This window comes from Crocuta crocuta, unplaced genomic scaffold (genome assembly GCF_008692635.1).
Source record: "Crocuta crocuta isolate KB4526 unplaced genomic scaffold, BGI_CrCroc_1.0 scaffold388, whole genome shotgun sequence".
NCBI lineage: Eukaryota > Metazoa > Chordata > Mammalia > Carnivora > Hyaenidae > Crocuta > Crocuta crocuta.
This window is the reverse complement of record NW_027528867.1, coordinates 1,473,169-1,478,805: the sequence shown is the minus strand read 5'-3', so window position 1 is coordinate 1,478,805 and position 5,637 is coordinate 1,473,169. Positions and strand designations below refer to the sequence as shown.

Genomic DNA, 5,637 nt, shown 5'->3' with positions numbered 1-5,637 from the left:
AATTGAAAGTCCAGAAATAAACTCATACATTTATGGTCAACTGATATTCAACAAGGATAATAAGACAATTCAATGGGGAAAGAAGAGACTTTTCAACAAATAATTCTAGAAAAACCAGATAACCACATGCAAAAGAATAAAGTTGAATCTCCCTGTCTCACATTTATGCAAAAATTAACTGAAAATGGATCAAAAACTTAAATGTAAGAGCTAAAATTATAAAACTCTTAGAAGAAAACATGGGTATAAATTTTTATGACTGTGGACTGGGAGACAGCTTCTTAGATATTACAACTAAATCACAAGCAGTCAAAGAAAAATTCACAAGTTGGACTTCATACATAAAAATCTTTGGTGCTTCAAAGGACACTATCAAGAAAGTATAAAGACAGCTTACACAATGGCAAAACTTTTTTGCAAACCACACTATAAGGGTCTAGTATCCAGAATATTTAAAAACTACAACTCTTACAAAGCAACATTAAAAAGATAAATAGGGGAACCAGGGTGGCTCAGTCAGTGAAATGTCTGACTTTGGCTCAGGTCATGATCTCATGGTCCATAAGTTCAAGCCCTGTGTCAGGTTCTGACAGCTCCAGATTGGAGCCTGGAGACTGCTTCAGATTCTGTGTCTTCCTCTCTCTCTACCCCTACCCTGCTCACACTCTGCCTCTCTCTCTCAAACATAAAGATGATAATAAATAAATAAATAAATAAATATTTAATAAAAAATAAAAAGACAAATAACCCAATTTAAAAATGGGCAAAGGATTTGTATATGACATTCTCCAAAAGGTCAATAATAAGCACATAAGAAGGTGTTCAACATCATTAGTCATCAGGGAAATGTAAATCAAAACCACAATGAGATATCACTTCACACCCCCTACAATGGCTGCAATGAAAAAGAAAAACAATAACAAATATAGTCTAGGATGTGGATAAATTGGAACCCTCCTACATTGCTGGTAGGAATATAAAATGATGCAGGCACTTTGGGAAACAATTTGGCAGCTCCTCAAAAAGTTAAACATAGAGTTACTATATGACCCAGAAATTTCACTCCTAGGTATATACCTAAGAGAATCAAAAACATATGTTCACACAAAAGTTATATGCAAATGTTCACAGCAACATTTTTCAGAAGAGCCTGAAAGCGGAAACAACACAAATATCCATCAGCTGATAAATGGAAATAAAACGTAGTATAGCCATACACTGGCATATTATTTGGCCATAAAAGGAATAAAGTATTGGGGCACCTGGCTGGCTCAGTTGGTAGAGCATGTGACCCTTGATCTCTGGGTCATGAGTTAGACCCTACGTTGGATGTAGAGGTTTCCTAAAAAATTAAAAAATTTATATAAAAAAGGAATGAAGTACTGACACATACTACAATATGGATGAATCTTGAAAACATTCTGCTAAGTGAAAGGGACACAAAAGGCCCCATATTGTATGATTCCATGTGTGTGAAATATCCAGAATAGGCAAATCCATAGAAACAGAAAGTAGATGAGTGGTTGCCAAGGGCTATGGGGTGGGGAGAGGAAGAGTGGGAATGACTACAAATGAGTATGGAGTTTCATTTTGGGGCAATGAAAATGTTTTGGAATTAGATAATAGTGATGCTGCATAACCTTGTGAATATACTAAAAACCAGTGAAATACACATTCTAAACGTGTGATGTTCAGGGGCTCCTGCTTGGCTCAGTTCGTAGAGCAAACTTTTTATCTCAGGGTTGCAAATTTGAGCCCCATGTTGGGTGGAGAGATTACTTAAAAATAAAATCTTAACCACCCCTCCAAAAAAAGTGTGAATTTCATGGTATGAGAATTCTATCTTAATAAATTTTTCATCTTAATAAATTTTTAAATGAATTTTTAAAATTATCTTACCTGGGGCGCCTGGGTGGCTTAGTCGGTTAAGCGTCCGACTTTCGCTTAGGTCATGATCTCGCGGTTCGTGGGTTCAAGCCCCACGTCGGGCTCTGTGCTGACTGCCAGCTCAGAGCCTGGAGCCTGTTTCAGAGACTGTTGACTCCCTCTCTCTCTGACCCTCCCCTGCTCACGCTGTGTAGTGTGTCTCTCTCTCCTAGAAATAAATTAAAAAACATTAAAAAATAAAATAAAATAAAATTATCTTACCTAACTGTTCTAATGTAAAGCCCTAACAAGGTCATTGTAGAAGCCCATAAGTATAAAACAGATTAGGAAGGGGGTGCGTGGGTGGCTCAGTCAGTTAAGCATCCGACTTCAGCTCAGGTCATGATCTCATGATCTCATGGTTCGTGGGTTCGAGCCCCTCATTGGGCTCTGTGCTGACAGCTAGCTCAGAGCTTGGAGACTGTTTCGGATTCTGTGTCTCCCTCTCTCTCTACCCTGCTCCCACTGTGTCTCTCCCTCAGAAATAAATACAAAACATTAAAAATTTAAAAATAAAATAAAATAAAACAAATTAGGAAGCTATTTCAAGGAAAAGTTTATAGGGTTGAAGTGGAAAAAGAATAGCACAGCTCTGTGAGTTGATTGGAAAAGTAGAAAATAAAAAATGAAGCTGAAAATGATTAATGAAAAAGTCTTCTAGATCCAAAAGTTTAGGTAAGAATAGAGGAAAAAGAAACTAATTCCTTCTTTAGTGACTTTTCCCTTATTTGATTATAACCCTGAGTCATACCATGTCAGAGACACAGGAGGGTTATAAGAATAGCATTATTATGATCCTATTTTATTTGCAGCTCAAGGAATCAGAACAAGCTGCTCAGCTTCACACGCTAACTTAATGATGAAGCCAAGAAATTTCACTGAGGCTTTCTCCTAATGTTTTACCTCCGTGCTGTTTTCATGTTGAAAATATCATCTATGTTGAGGCGCATGGGTGGCTCAGTGGGTTAAGCTTCTGACTCTTGATTTCAGCTCAGGTCATAATCTCACGTTCATGGCATCAAGCCCTGCATTGAGGGGCTGTCAGCACAGAGCCTGCTTGGGATTCTCTCTCTGCCCCTCCCCTGCTCTCTCTCTCACTCAAAATAAATAAATATTTTTTTAAGTTTCTTTATTTATTTTGAGTGAGAGCAAGAGTGAGACAGAGAGAGAAATAGAGAGAGAGCGCGCGCGCGTACAGAAGCATAAGTCAGGGAGGGGCAGGGAGAGAGAGGGACAGAGAAGGAGAATCACAAGCAGGCTCTGCACTCTCAGTGTGGAGCCCCATGGGGGGGGGGGGGGCTTGAACTCACAAACTGTGAGATCATGACCTAAATCAAATCAGGTGCTTAACCAAGTAAGCCACCCAGGTGCCCCAATAAGTAAGTCTTAATGAACATATTTTTTAAAAAGAAAATATCATATATGTCAACTTTAAAGTGACATAAGAAAACTATATTCACACCTCTCCATCTCAACTGATCAGGAATTACTGTTCAGTATAAAAGCCAGTGTTTATTCCAGCTTGCATTCTTTTTCCCCCCAAATTTTCATTTAAATTCTAGTTAGTGCACATATTAGTTTCAGGTGTAGAGTTTAGTGATTCGACACTAACATACAACATCTAGTGCACATCACAAGTGCCCTCCTTAATACCCACCCACCTATTTAACACATCCCCCCAACCACGTCCCCTCCAGTAACAATCAGTTTCTTTTCTATATAGTTAAGAGTCTATTTTATGCTTTATCTCTCTCCTCCCCATGTTCATTTGTTTTGTTTCTTAAATTCCACATGAGTGAAATCATATGGTATTTGTCTTTCTCTAACTGACTTATTTCACTTAGCATAATACTCTCTACTTCCATCCATGTTATTGCAAATGACAAGATTTCATTATTTTTTATGAAAATGAGTAATATTCCATTGTATATATATCTTCTTTATCCATTCATCAGTCAATGGACATTTGGGCTCTTTCCATAATTTGGCCATTGTTGATAATGCCATTACAAACACTTGGATGCATGTATTTCTTCCAATTAATATTTTTGTATACTTTGGGTAAATACCTAGTAGTGCAATTTATTCCAGCTTGCATTCTTTTTTTTTTTTAAGTTTATTTATTTTGAGAGAGAGAGAGAAAGAGAGACAAGGAGGGGAGGTGCAGAGAGAGAATCTCAAGCAGGTTCTGCGTTGTCAGCTCAGAGGTCAGTGCAGTGCTTGAACTCATGAATGGTGAGATCATGACCCAAGCCAAATCAAGAGTCAGATGCTTAACCAACTGAACCACCCAGGCATTCCTCCAGCTTGCCTTCTGATATGAAACTGTCTAAAAACCTTCTGGTTAGATAAGAATATTCCACTTTCTGGCTACTTAAGAATTAAAATTTAAAATGAAATTAAAATGTTTCCTTAACTGAAATTAAAGAATAATTTCTACTTAAATATCCCAGCCACAATAAATGAATGAATGAAACTATTTACTATACACACTTGTAAAGGACGAAGTTCTTTCAATACAGCCATTCTCTCACATTAAACACAAGATGCAGACAATGATATCATCTCACTGGAGATTTATGGGAAGAACATTTTGCAAGAGTCCTTTATGCAAATAACAGGACTTGTTGCTTTAAAAACATTAGCTCTGCTGCCTTCCTGGGGCCAGGAATCACAACGATTACCTGCATAACGCTTTCATATCTTCGTTTTACTTAATCTTATCATTACAACAACCCTATGAGAATAGAGGTTAGGAATTATTACATTATTATCGATTTTACATTTTAGGAAGCAGAGTTCAGAATAGGGACTTGTCCAAAGCCACCAGGCTGGGCAGCGCAGAGCTGGGACTCAAGGTTAGATCTTCTACTACTAGATCCCATCTTCTTTTCACCGCATTGCCTACTTCAAGCAAGCTATGTCACAGGCAGGCTTAGGCATTCTACGAGAATAAGAGGAAGGAAACAAAGTAGTGAAGAAATAGGGATGATGACAAGGGAAGGTGTCTCACTAGTAAGTGAATCTAACCACTTTCCATTGCCTCAAATGGCCCTTAAGTGGTAATAGTGCCAAAGTTACTCTATTCTATATCCTATGCTATTCTGTATCTTATGTCTCTAGGTCTACAGCTACTGTTATTTTACTAGTTAAGAAGCATATTGGAGACCTAAATGTCTAAAAGAAATCTAAACATTTTTCTCCTCTGCGGTTTGGACAGCGGAACGCGGCCCCTCGGTCTGGGTACACTTGAAATGCCTAGAGGGACGAAGAAACCGTTGAAGCGTCGGGGAAACCAAGGGAAGAGGGTTTGGTTTGGGGGAGAGATTAAGGTTGGGCTAAGCAGAAAGGGAGCCTGCGGTGGAGCTGTGGTTGGGGGATGTGGGTTTTGTGGCTGAACTCAAAGGTGAGGTAAGAAACCAGGGTCGGAGTTGACTGTCAGGGTGGAGTTCACAGGTCCAGGAAAGGTTAGGTTGCTGAGGGACTTACCCGACTGAAGAAAGACCAAAGAGAGGGCGAGGCTGGGTGGTCTCCAGGGCGCGAGGATGGAAGCGAGGCCCCCCCTCGAACGTCTGTGATTGGATGTTCCCTTAAGTCCCGCCTCCCCAGAACCCCCTCTCCCCTCAAGCCCCGCCCACGCTGCCGGGCGCGCTCCTGGGGAGCGGGGAGGGGGACCGAGCTGGAGAGGAGGGGGAGGGAGAGAGGAGAGGC

The 5,637-nt window shown here is 39.8% G+C and overlaps 1 long non-coding RNA gene across 1 annotated transcript; it reads right to left on the bottom strand.

Moving 5' to 3' along the window:
- Positions 1–1,907: 1,907 nt before the first annotated feature.
- Positions 1,908–5,489, bottom strand: LOC144225147 (uncharacterized). The gene is made up of 3 exons (XR_013333217.1): positions 5,416–5,489; positions 4,710–4,870; positions 1,908–2,095 (listed from the first exon to the last, which is right to left on the bottom strand). It is a non-coding gene; the product is annotated as an uncharacterized LOC144225147 (long non-coding RNA).
- Between the last annotated feature and the right edge of the window lie 148 nt (positions 5,490–5,637).